This window comes from Ambystoma mexicanum, chromosome 12, assembly GCF_040938575.1.
Source record: "Ambystoma mexicanum isolate Mex_15411 chromosome 12, UKY_AmexF1_1, whole genome shotgun sequence".
NCBI lineage: Eukaryota > Metazoa > Chordata > Amphibia > Caudata > Ambystomatidae > Ambystoma > Ambystoma mexicanum.
In genome coordinates, this window is record NC_090936.1 from 439,639,823 (window position 1) to 439,653,809 (window position 13,987).

The 13,987-nt window shown below is 43.7% G+C and overlaps 1 long non-coding RNA gene across 1 annotated transcript in view; it reads right to left on the bottom strand.

The window, feature by feature from the left end:
- Positions 1-211: 211 nt before the first annotated feature.
- Positions 212-13,987, bottom strand: part of LOC138513622 (uncharacterized) — a 194,546-nt gene continuing 180,770 nt past the window's right edge. Inside the window, exons 2-3 of the long non-coding RNA XR_011281784.1 lie at positions 807-906; positions 212-685 (exon numbers count right to left, since the gene is read on the bottom strand). This is a non-coding gene — a long non-coding RNA (uncharacterized lncRNA). The remainder of the gene's footprint in view (positions 686-806; positions 907-13,987) is intronic.

Genomic DNA, 13,987 nt, shown 5'->3' on the forward strand with positions numbered 1-13,987 from the left:
TTAAACAAAATAAAGATCATTCTATATATGTATAACACAAGTGTACCCATTACTCACAATACAGGGAGATCTGACCATCTACCTCAAAACAAATACAAGGAGATGGAAATTCAATCAAAAGGCGATGTTCTTTGTATAAAAACAAATATCAATTTATTCTTTTTAAATGTTATAGTTTATAAATAAACGTTTTCATTTTTTACCTTTCTAAAATAAAATTGACATTATTTATAATTTCAGATAAGTCAAATATTCCATGTGATAGCAGCACATACAAAGAAAAGGGGAAAAAAAGAATCAATTTTATTAATTCAGACTGCAAGTAAAACCACCTACTAAATCATCACAATAGACCTATTGTCCTAAAATCCTAAATACAAAACTTAATTGCTCAATCACATAGATGTTACAAAACACAAAAAGATATACAATAATTGATACATTACAATACATTTCAACAATCAAGTAAAGCCAGTCATAATGGCTGGACATGACACAATGATGGTTTGTTCCACCTAATATTCCCGTTATGTCAAGATTCGCCTGACTTAAATAAGTTTCTGTCTCATAAAGCTGATTCTAGCCGGACATTCCTCAGGGGCAACAAGTGTGTAGCAAATAATGTGTCTTGTAGGTGGCAGGAGAAAATCCTTCTGATTATTCCTTGTATCACTCTTCAAAATCCCTGTTTAAATGGGTACACAATTAAAAAAACATATAAATCTATTTACTTCCGCGGTCCTTTAATTGACCTAGCTAAAATCCTTCACCACCAAGGATAAATAAGCAAACTACTAATAGTGTACCTGCAAAAATCTGCATCATTGAATGCTCAGACAACTGCACAACTCCAATTGTAGCGCACCATCACTCTCGCAATCAGCTTGCTGCCATTCTATGCAGTGCCTGCAAAGCAAGTTGACATCCTTAATGATAACATAATCCTCTCAAGAATTCCAAGGCACGACATAAAGTGCGTCCAAAACAGCTCCTTAACTTCCCTCACACAACAAAACCAGAATCTTGTGGCTTGCAATATTTTATATTCTTCAATCTGTCAGTGTGCAACACAATTACATTTGAAGCACCCAGATATCACAATCTCACTTACTTGGAGTCCTAGTTGGTCACTTGTCATAACCCATACTCTTGTTCACTGTAAAATGGAAATGTTCTTTCTCCACAGGACTGTCATTGTCCTACAAACATCAAATTCAACAGAGTATAGAATCAGAGTCAAAGTACCCATAGACCACAAATTGCCTCACCGCAATTGCAGGTCCCAGTCTTAATTAAGACTCCATTTAAGCACTGTTACCTCCTAGGTTCGGATCTTCCAGCTCGCAACCATTAATCAACAGAGCTGCCACACACAGGCCACTTTTTGTAACACAAAGTCGGCGCCCTTTCAAGTCTGCATGGATAATAGGACACTCGTTTATTTTCAGGACGGGGAGATGGTCGGAAGAGACAAAAGAGAGACCGGCATTCCGAAACACCACCACTTCATGGTGGGGGTGCAGGGGCATTAAATGGTCTGAGATTCATGACCGGCTCGCAGATTTAGTAGCTATCAGCGATCCACCTGAATTTTTTATCATTCACCTAGTGGGTATCAAATTGGTGGAACAAGGGAGAAAACAGTTGCTAGCCGATAGGTGCTCATCCCTGGCAGGCATCACACATAACTGGAGAGAGACTGAGATATTCTACTCAGCAATACGCCCAGAAATATATGATTGGGGCAAATTCATATAAAGCTATAGACATAGCAAGGAAAAAGTTCAACAGGGAGGTGGAAATATTCTGCACAAATAGGGGAATCCATTTCATCAGGCACAGTGCCATTTTGTTGGCAAATCCTGAACTGTTCCACAACGATGGGATACACCTATCAGACAAAGGTATGGACAATTTCCATACAGAAATGGTAAATAGTCTAGCAGCAAGAGGATGTAGATAAGTAACTTTTGGGGGGAACATGGAAGGCCGGTAACCCATCCAGGTGTGGCGGCACGGGCCAGCGACACAACCCTGGACCTCGTGCCTAGAAGTGTGCATTGTGTATTATTTGTAATTACGTTTTTTACAATGATGTTATGTGCAATAAAACCACTGCATTTTATTGCCAAACACTTACACAATGTTTCAGTCATCATTGGGCAACCATAACATTGGGAACAGTTACTACCTCTAGGCTCAGCTGGTTATGGTTAGTGCTGCGGAGGGGGCACCCCTAGCTAGAAAGCACGGGCAAGTAACCAGAGGGGCAAGCGGGACAGGGGGACAGAACACATGCTGCCACAAGCAGCATGTAGAAACATGAGGCCGCCAAGACACTGCGTTCCCCCCACCCCCTGCTGCCCGCTTTGAGCTCAGACAGGCTCAGGGGTTCTTTCCACACCAGGGTGCCAAAGCACTAGCAAGTGTTGCATCCCCAGACACAGGAAAAGCAGGAAGAAGGCAAGTGGCCAACAAAGGTGCATAACAAGGTGCTAATGGCCGTTGGCGCCAGCCGGCCGGAGGTGCAACATAAGCCCCCACAAACACATGCATATCCTAGGGCAAAGCTACAGGGATAAAAGGAGCCACTAGGGAGAGAGAAGTCAGTTAACTGGTACTCCGCATGAAGCACTATAGTTATTCTGCACACGCAGAAAACATTCTTTTCCTAAAACCCACCCACCTGAGAAAAGAAGAAGGGAGAAGCAAGGGAAAAAGGGCAACAAACAAGGCCCACGGCTTCATGGGATGAAGAAGGCGGCACGGACCAGGGACACAAAAGTGTACATTGTGTATTGTGTAATTACGTTTTTTTACAATTATGTTATGTGCAATAGAAACCACTGCCTTTTATTGCCAAACACTTACACAATGCTTCAGTCATCATTGGGTAATCATAATATTGGGAACAGTAACTTGGGGTCATTCCGAGGTGGGCGGTAAGGGTTTACGGGCACCGGTAAAGATGCCGGTGCCGGTAAATCCTTACTTCCCTATTCTGAGGTCCCTTAGTGGGTCCCAGCAGGAACGGCTGGTCTGACCAGCCGTTCTTAGCGGGAACCGTTAAGGGACATTGGAGCTAATAACGGGCCCGCAATCTGACGGCCCATTATTAGCGGCTTCCCCATTCCCATTGAGCCCTATGGTGGCTCAAATGGGAAATGGGGAATGGTTCACTGAATGGGGAGTTACCGGGTCTGCATAGGTCGGAATGTCCCGGTAAGTCCCCATTCAGTCAGACCGGACCCGGACCCGGTTTGGAGGCAGCCATGGTGCTAATAGCGCCATGGCTACCTCCAAACTCGTAATGACCCCCACTGTCTCTTGGCTCCACTAGTTATTGTTTTTGTCAACATGGCAACGCAGTCTTCTCTGTGACGGCTCGCTGACTCTGGCAATGACTCCACCATGGAAGGTGCTGCGACCCGCCTATATTTCAAAAACAAAACCCAGGGATTTATATCTCACCCGATGCCCCGCCTTCATCCATAAAAGACTCTGCCCATCTGCACTGCTAAACACTATGCTGCGATGTCAGATATGGGCAGGATTTGAGCACCAAACTATGTCTTCACCGACACCTCCATGTTATTTGCCACTAGCGAGCAGTCTGTTTGTAGCCAAGCACATGGAGGCATGGGCAGACTTGCTGGGACTGCCAAAAATCCCAGAGGCTCTGCGCTCTTCCCCAGAGACCTGAAGAAAAGAGTAAAAACTCTTCAGGCTAAACTGGAAGAGTAGGCTGGTGTGCAGGTGCTGTCCAATTTCTAGTGGAAGGCTCTCTGGCTGTGGCAGCATTACACCACAGGAATGTCTGTTCCACTTCCTATGCACTGCTCTGGCAGAGATGAGGGGATGTGTTTACTGCAGGGGGCAAACCCACCAAGCTGCACACCACGCTGTGTCGGTTAGTTAAAAAGCCAGTATGTGAACTCAGATGTCTGACCAGGCACCTGGATCCTGTGCAGGTGCGCAACGCCATTGCGCTAACCCGGGCTTCAGCCCCTCCTCCCCGAAATGCGCGCTGAGGGGCGCGGCATCCACACATCACTTTTTGTAAGAGAGAAGAGAGAGGCATTTCCTGAAACCTGCAGCTTTTTAGTGTTACTGTGTTTGTGCAGAAACATTTATTTGCACAAAACGCAGCACAACTTTAAAGCTGCTGGTTTCAAGAAAGGCTTCTCTTATCTCTCTGCCTAATAAGAATCAAATGTACACATCAGCCCCCTACCCACAGATGCCAGCGAACATATAACAAAGTTATGTGTTCTTTCGCATGCAAGGGAAAGGGGCTGATGTGCACACTTGCTTTTGTTAGGCAGAGAGGCAAGGGAAGCCTTTTCTGAAACTAGCAGTGTCAAAGGGTGTTGCATGTTAGCTCATTGTGTATGCATGCATTTGTGCAAGGAGTGTTTATGTAATGTATGTGTGTATGATGTATGGGGGACTGGGTGTGCATGTAAATGAGCGAGTGTATGGTTAATGGGATGTTTAAATGAGTGAGCAAATGTGTGTGTGTGTGTGTGAGCTTATGTATAAGGCTATGCTGGTACCATTTGCTACTTGGGCCCCACGCCGGACAGCCCTTCAGGTTAGAACAGAGGGGGCGGAGCATCTAGGTTTGCCCCACCCAGTTTCTGAAGTGGCCCCCATCACCAGTGAGCTCCGCCCCCGAAATGTAGGTTTCGTTGCTCCCCTGATCTTGCGTGCAGGTGTTTGATCAGCAATCCATGGATCAGTTGTAGAGAAGGAGCCAAGTACCCCCACCTCAACCAGTTAGCCCATATTGCCTATATGTCAGGAACCAGAGTGTGAGACAAGTGCAGTACCATTGAAAATACTGATACCAAGGAGACTTCTGGAAGTACGGTTCCCATTGAGAAAGCCATATCTGCATACACGACAGTATGATGGCCATTTGAATGATATCCCAGAAGAAACAGGACCAATGAATGAAAGAGAGGCATGGTGACATTACAGAAAGAAAGCCTGACGTAGAATGGAAGAGATGCAGAGACAATAGAAGTGAAGATATTCTATAAGGCATCAAGAAAGTATCAAAGATAAGTGACATCTTGGGCTTAAGATGAAGAAACCTATGCAACAGAAACGATGAAGATATCAAGTAATTTTACACGTGTACATATGCAAAGAAACGCAAGCAGACAAAGCATTCTTGAGGCTAGCTAAGTAGTGAATAGATTGCGGCAAGCGCCAACGTATACATATATAGGAATAAAGTATAGAATGCATGATTCCACTATGTGTTATAACAGAGCTAGACCAGAGAAGGAAGGCCTCTTTTCCAGTGTGTCGCAGTTGAAAAAGCAATTGAATTAAAGGATTGGTTCAGTCAGAAATTTGTATTGTCCCTACAGGTCGGCCATGTGTTTTTAAGCCTAAATCGGTCGATCATAGAAAAATTTCCTATGGACCTTACCAGAGTTTTCGTCTACTAAACACACGCGAAAACAGGCAGCAGGGCGCCGCCATTTCGTGATAATCTTATCACTTGCCCTATCGCCTTGGGTGACATGCTTTTGCAGCACTAAATCATATCTCCCGCCCCTGAGCCTGTCATCAGTAGACGCGTACCGCCCATTTTCCAATGCCAAAGCACGTCTCGTGTCAACAAAAAAAGGACTTGTCGCCATGGAAATGGCAGGACGCCTCTTTACTCAATAATTATAAACAGACCGTTTGACAACACACAGCAGCAGATTTTCGATTCCATTCCTCTCCCTGTGTTACTTTGAGTATTCTGTGACTCGTTTCTGTGCTCTGGTCAGCTACCTTCGCCGCTTGTAGCCCGTGAACAGATACCTGTACCATCGCTATAATTTATTTTAGTTTGTTTACCACACAATGGCTACAAACCCGAGGATACCGAGGAGGAACTACTGGAAAGGGAAACATGCGAAAACGATGGGGCTTCGGACGGCAGTTGGCAGGACGAATCAACGGATGAAGACCCCGGACCTAGTCTCATGGACGGTGTTTCCACCTGGTGTACATGCAATCGGTGCGAGCTAATGCCAACCGAGGACGAGAACTGCTGCTGCTGTGAAAACTCTGGCTGCGTGGCCTACATTTCGGAAGGTGAGCCACGGCTGCAATGCATCACCGAGCTGCCAGACTTCAGGTCAGCCTGCCTCACACGGTCCGTGTTGAGGATAATGATGGGGCTTATGCACGAACTTCGCGCAACTGTTCGTCCTCGTAATCCGAGTAACGAGTAAGTATACTCTGGTTGTGATGCCACTACTATTTCATGGTCGTCTCCTATATTCAAAATTACATCTACATATCATTGTAACGCATGGAAATCATTCAATAGTGTGCAGTGTCTAGATAGCATTTGTCCGAGCAGAATGCCATTAGTTACTACAATTGTCATTGACAACAAAGGTTTAATAAACTTATCTTGGTCATTTAAAAACAGTTTGTACCATTCTTTTTCACGGGTGGTACAGGCTGGTGGCCGATCGTTCCTTTACATGGTGGCTTCACGGGAGGCTTGGACACCGCGTTCGAAGAGTAATACCCGCCTGTGTCGTTGGTGCCATAAGACAAACTTTGCCCAGTGACAGCGGTCAGTACAGGGGATTTTCCCTCGCTGTGCTGCAACCTGACCTGTACAATGTGTAAAGTTTAGTATTTTTGTGCCATCAAAATAAGAAACAAAATAAAACACAACATATATTTTAACAACGGTTGTTTCGATTTTTAAATGAATCAAGTGTGTCTCCATTCAGCAGTGTTCCGGGCCTTGTCTGCACGCCCCCGTCCCATCCATTCCACCCCCCTCTATCAAAGGCAGTTCGCGCCAGTGGATGTGCGCTGCCAAGGTGTTCTGTCAGGGGCGCAAACGGCCAAGGTGCCAAACAGCATGTACACTTCAAAAGGTATCCCACGCCCAGGGGCCATTGCTCACATGGCCTCCTCAGACCCCGTGTCTCCAGGCAGGCCTCCCCTGAAGCAGGCCGCGCCTCTGCAATCCACATAAGTGTGTCTCCATTCAGCAGTGTTCCGGTGCCTTGTCTGCACGCCCCCTGCCCATCCATCCCACCCCCCTTTATCAAAGGCAGTTTGCGCCAGTGGATGTGTGCTGCCATGGGGGGCTGTCAAGGTGCCAAACAGCATGTACACTTCAAAAGGTATCCCACGCCCAGGGGCCATTGCTCACATGGCCTCCTCAGACCCCGTGTCTCCGGCCAGGATCCCCCCTCAAGCTGGCCGCCCCCTTGCAAACCACATAATACCACGACATATGCACGTCATTCATTCACAAACACACCCCTGTTTCTAATTCTTTATAAACCACTTGATATGTCTCATGAGAACATCTTTGTGCTTTGCAAGTCAACTCCTGAACGTGCTACCTGAGAACCACTGAGATCGATGCTAATCTGCTCGTCGTCGTGCTATCTGTGAACTTCTGTGACCGCTTCGAGCAAACTCGTCAGTGTGCTACCTGTGGGCATCTACCTGTTCTCCTGCCACAAACTACTCGGCTTGCTGAATCTAACTGTTTGTTGGTCAAGGTAAGGCCATGTATCACAGTCATATTTCGTTCATTTTTAAATTTCTATCTATTTACGAGTAGAGCACTCAATAGTGCTATGTTCATTGGTCTCATTGCTATTAACTTAAGTTTCAATTGTGATGCTATCAATAGATCTATTTATTTTCATCTGTGTCAATTGTCATTGAATTGCATCCGTCGCGGGTCCTGTCTATAACATAAGCATGTTTCCTTTTTGTGCAAGACAGTACATCCAAGGGACGAGTCACATGTTCAGAGTTTAGTCACATCATTTATTAATTTGTGAAAGTTATGCACATACTAAGCCGCACATGATGAACTGGTATAGTTCCAGCGACCAAAACAAACCTTGCATTTAACATTGTATGGTTCATTTACTTTTTTTATTCATCAAGAATTTATAATAATGTTGATATTTACTTTTCAGAATTTTCAACAATGCCTGCCTGTTCGATTAGCGGTTGCCCTTCGAAGACCCATGATAAATCTGAAGGCACTACAATGCATGTATTCCCTAAAACTGTAGATCGGATAAGAGAATGGGTTCGATAGTGCGGATATGCCCTGTCAGAGCTTGAAAGTAGAGTCCAAAATGTCTTTGAGGACAAGAGGGGTGATCGATACCGCATCTACAGCCGGCACTTTCCCTCGAACATGTACGCCACATCCTGGGTAACAAAGAAGAATGAACGGCGAATGACACGAAAATTGCTCGCAAACGCTATTCCCACTCTATTCGTCCACATTCCGCCACTGGTGAGTCAAGTGTCCGGATTTAGCTTTAGGCTTTGCGGTAGTGTGTAGGTAGTCGAATGGATTAATTGATATTTTAGGTGTTGTGTCCCTTGTAATACTGCAATATTGATATGAGTGTATAGCTTTTTGAATAATGACATTTAGCAATAAATTATTTTTCGATTTTATAACCCTCAAAGGAAATCTATTTATGGGCACAGGGAACTGTGCTATATTGCGCATTTCCAATAGCATTATTCTCAAGTATTCTTTCGCCTTACATGGCACTTTTTAATATTGGCATTTCACTATCAAACAATTTACCTTTACAACTTCTTGACTATTCACTTAATATGAAGCAACAAGATTCTCCATCCGTGTCGTGCCTGCAGTTATCAACCACTTCTAGCGCGTATCAGGTAATCTTACTTAGCTATTCCGCCACAGACTTGTTTTATGCATGTCAAGTAATAGTTTTTATGTATCGTGTAATTATTTTACCGAATGTTTGGTTAGTGCTTTCCAATTGATATACACCTTAGTTGTCGTCCCCTAGTGTTTGTTTTCAGTTATAATTATTGTTATCCATACTAATGCAAGTACTGTCTTTCAGGGAGATGCTGAAGCGTCCACCACAATGAAAACATCCCTAGATGTTCTTCAGCAGCACGAAGTATGGATAATGACAGTTCCATCGAACGAGATCATCAGATCTTGTATACTTGTCATTTGATTGTTCTACACAATGTTTCATTCGTAGTTAGCCATTGATATGTACCTGTGTCGTCGACCCCAAGTGTGTGCTATGTTTTCAATATTGTAATCCTTACTAATGAAAGTATTATGTTTCAGGCAGTAGATGGAGCGTCAACCCCTGCACTTGATGCGGAGCCTGACAATCAAGTAATTCCAGACGAAGTTGAAGCGGGAGCATGCATATACGATTTGGTGCAACAGCCTTCGGAAGTGCGCACTACATTTACAACATCCCTAGATACTCTTCAGCAGCACAAGGTATGGATACTGACAGTTCCATCGAGCGAGATCATATAACGTGATTCCATTTGCTATACTTTCTTCCTTATTAACGCAAGTACTGTGTTTCAGGGAGACGACGGAGCTTCCTCTACAATCACAACATCCCTTGTAGTCGATGCAGATGTAAATAAATCAGAGAAATAAGTCGATAAAATCGCATCATATTTACATATCCATTGATTCTTTTAGACAATGGATCATTTGTGGTTATCTATTTATATGTACCTGTGCCGTCGACCCCAAGTGTGTGTTATGTTTACAATATTGAAAACCATACTAACGCAAGTACTGTGTTTCAGGGAGTTGCTGAAGCGTCCACCACATTGACAACATCCCTAGATGTTCTTCAGCAGCACGAGGTATGGATACTGACAGTTCCATCGAACGAGATCATCAGATCTTGTATACTTGTCGTTTGATTGTTCTACACAATGTTTCATTTGTGTTTAGCTATTGAGATGTACCTGTGTGGTCGTCCTCAAGTGTGTTTTATGTTTTCAATATTGTGATCCATAGTAATGAAAGTACTATGTTTCAGTGAGTCGATGGAGCGTCATTCCTTAGTGTCTATGCGGATCCAGAAATTATAGTCGGTGCAGCGCAAGAGGAAGGGGAGACATGCGGATACGAATCAGAGCGACAGCGTGCAGATGTTGAAGTTCCTGTCAAGAAAGTTGCAAAGAAAAGAAATAAAAATAAGGTTAGTTACAAACAGTTCATATTTTTAGAAATTGTTTTGTGCCGGGGACTATATTATGTTTTTTTTTTCTGTCAATTGTACAATACTGTATCTCGGGTTTAAACTGAACATCCCTTTTCCAATCTGTCCTCTAGTTGCCCGTGGGTGTACAAACTATACATATACAGACAGTGAAACAAATGAGAGATGTTGCTTGCCAAACCATTTACACTATGGAGGAACTAGTAATTGAGGCGCGCCGTGTTCAGACTCGAGATGCATTTGTCCAATGGCCAGAACAATTGAATGTGTCCGGAGAATCCAGCAAAGTTTTATTGGACCATTGCTACAGTGTGACTGCACCACCACAAGAAGATGATACTGAATGTATTGAAGATAGCTCTGAAGTAGTCGCATGTCAATTCACACAATCTACACCCGCCAAAAAAATGCCACCCAAAAAGCTGTCGACATTGTTGCGTTCTCCCATCAATGTTCATGTAACAGATGTTGAAATGACAGAGAATGAACCAGCAGCACTATTCACCGAAGCCCCAGAACATGATATCATCGATATTAGTTTCAATTCGGGTGATATGTCCACAACGGTACAGTCCGAAACAACTGTGATGCAGGATGACACTATACTACGGCCTTTACAAAAAGAAGTAAAAAATGGGTGGTCAAACCAGTATATGAGGAAATGGAATTCGACTTTGTTAAAGGCCTTATTGTTAATATACTAGAGATGCACACACATGGAATTTTGAGCGATTCTGTGCACAGCACAGATACAATGCCAGCAAAAATTGCCACTGTGCCATGTCCACCCAAAGCAGAGCTCGTTGAGAAGTACAAATCCCGGTATAAATGATTATAATCTGATTGTCTTTTTGAAATCAATGTTATTGTACAGTGTACATATAAAGTATGCTAACCCTAACCACTCCCTTCACCATCCTTAGTGGCGAACAACCTGGGTGTCATCTTTGACTTCTCTCGCTGTTCACCTCATACCGCTGACCTTTTCAATATGTGTATGTATATATTTCTGTTGTTGTAACTAAGCTTCGCAATCTCATGTAAATGCTCTGCACTGTTACCTGAGGGGAGGCTTGCGCATTACAAATAATAAAACAAACAAACAATAAATCTCACTTTCAGCTCAACTCCTCAGGTACTTTATACTTTTCCTCATCTTCCCCCAAAAAGTCAATGTCTCCATAGTTATGGTTCTCTGGGGCTGCAAAGCTTGCCGACAACGAGGACAAACTTGGGGGCCTTGGAACGCGCCAAGCGAGGCGTTGCAGATGGGAGAGAAGCCAGTTTGCATTAGCACAGTGAGGCCTAGTACTAAGATGGAGTCCAAAATTCAAGTTCTCACGGATGGCTTTACACGGGATGTTGCAAAGTAGGAATGTATGCTCATTCAGAATGAAGGTCAGCAGCTTTGATTTTTTGCTCGCAGGCTGGAGAGTCCCACGACTCGCACTGGCAGTATAAGGTTCTATTGTTTTTTGACCTTGAGAGACAGGGACCATGCCGAAAGGACTTCATTTGAAGGAGGGGTGCAATAACGTAAGAGACGATAAGGCTGAAAATTCTGAAACTAGACCAAGTTTCATATTAGTTCAGTATATGAAAAATCGTTGGCACAAACAGAGTGGGATTTACGGACTGCATTACGCAGAGACAATGGAAATGGCAAATGTAATGTAAGTAAATCTTTAGACGATTTTATACCGGAATATAATACCAATAGCGTACCGTTAAAGCCAGGTTAAGTTGTACTTGTTCGTTCTGTGTGGCATATTACAATGAAGAGCAAGTAAAAAATGTGTGGGATCGTCTTTCTACCAGGCACATGGGCATGCATGTCCCCATTCGACATGCATGTAGACAAACAGTCGTTTCTCAGTGGTTCAACGCTAATAAATCATTACATTGTGTGTTATCCTCGATTTCTTTCGTCAGTTTTCGCATTGCTTTTAGAGCCAAACATACTCCATTGCACTACCCTCGCAAGCAAATAGTTTCACCTCGGCTCTAATAAATAAAATGAATAATAGTAATAAAGATCGGGTGGTGAGACGAATTTCAATTTTTATGTTTTCAAAACAGGTACATCCTACCGTACTGCGACTGCCACCTATTCCAGACCCCGGCCGACGGATTCTTCAATAGCCAGCTGCAGCTTCTTGTAAACAACTGCACTACCTTGACTGTTTTATGGGACGATCGCTAAGGGCCCATATGCCCTTACGCAGTACTAGCGGCTAGAAGTAACATATCAACCTTTACGGTGGGCTAGAGCCTAGTTGATGGAAGAGCCTTGCGATTTACTGTGCGACCAAAGTGCTTCTTTTAACGAAAACCAACACCCTGTGTACCATAAAGGAACAGCGCGTGACTCACAATAAACTGTAGCGGATTTGCAGATCGAGAGCAAAGAAAAAAAATTCCATTCCAATTTAATATGCCGATTGCTGAATATTCTCTAAACCTTTAATGTCAAATAAATGTACTTTACCAAATGTACAATCTTGCTGTTTGATTTTAAACTACAGTTTCATAATCCGAATTGTGGCGTGCTGTGTTGTGAGCTGATCTGTGGTGGTTTCCGGGTTCTGTGTGAAGTCGCGTAGAAGACAACTGGGTGCGTTTGGCTACGCAGCCCAGTAACGTCACGGAGAGAGGCAGGGAATATGAATGCTTTGTTGATGTCAGGCTCAGGGGCGGGGGATATGATTTAGTGCTGCAAAAGCAGGTCACCCAGGGCAATGGGGCAAGTGATAAGATTATCACGAAATGGCGGCGCCCTGCTGCTTGCTTTCGCGTGTGTTTAGTAGACGAAAACTCTGGTAAGGTCCATAGGAAATTTTTCTACGATCGACCGATTTAGGCTTAAAAACACATGGCCGACCCGTAGGGACAATAAAAATGTCTGACCGAACCATTCCTTTAAAGAAGCAGATCTCAGAAAGGCGAGGCTGGAACAGCCCAAGAAGCAAAGGTCTTATCGGACTGGGGTGAGCAGAAAGTAGTTACAAATCGTGTGAAAGAACAAAACTACTGTTCAGAAGACATGGACAAAAACAAGGAAGACGTCAGAGGTCTATTAAAAAATAGTATTTTAAATGCATCAGAGCTCAAATTTGTGGTCTTTAGTCACGTGGAAGGATGAAGTTGGACAAACATGACAAACCACACCCACACATGAAGGCAGAGCGTGCCTTCAATCCCTTGGATTCTCCAGAGCAAAGAATATTTCCAAGGACAAGTTCAAAGCCTTCATTGACAGTAGACCACTGAGGTGATGATAGATGATATGCTAATTGGTGGGAAGCTATGGTTATGACCAGCTCACCAGCACCTGGAAGTCCAGCCTGCGTGCTGCTAATGTAGGTGGAAAAGTACTGATGGATGTGGGAGTGCCAACCAATTGTAGGGGGCCGCGTAATTAAGGGCCCTATAGTTTGTGTAGCCAATGGGACGTTGTGTATTTAGTGACGTTCATAGTGACTTGTTTAAGGGGAGGGCTTAGTTGCCCCACTTGATGTTAAGGAGCCTATCATTTTCTTAGACTAGCATGGAGCATATATTTAGATATTCCCTTTGAACCAATCACTCTCTTCAATAGGTTTTTGTAGTTTGCCATGTAGGATGACGTTAGTAAATACGTAGGTTCACGTCATCGATGACAGGTTTTTGCTATAAGTATAATGATTTTTATGAAAATCTCTGAGACTCCCTGTTTTATATAATTGATATTAAAACACTTAACCTTTTTGCCAAATACCTGAGTCATTTCAATGATTGATTTTTGAGTAACTTCTGCATCCCCATTCATCTCATATTACTGCTCCCTTGTCTTAAAGGGCTGGGCCGACTCCCCCAGTTCACAGTGAACAACACCACCATTAATTGTTATGAGAGCACAGAAGGGCAATGCCCTGGCTCCAAGCAGCCATGGGGAAGAAAATGAA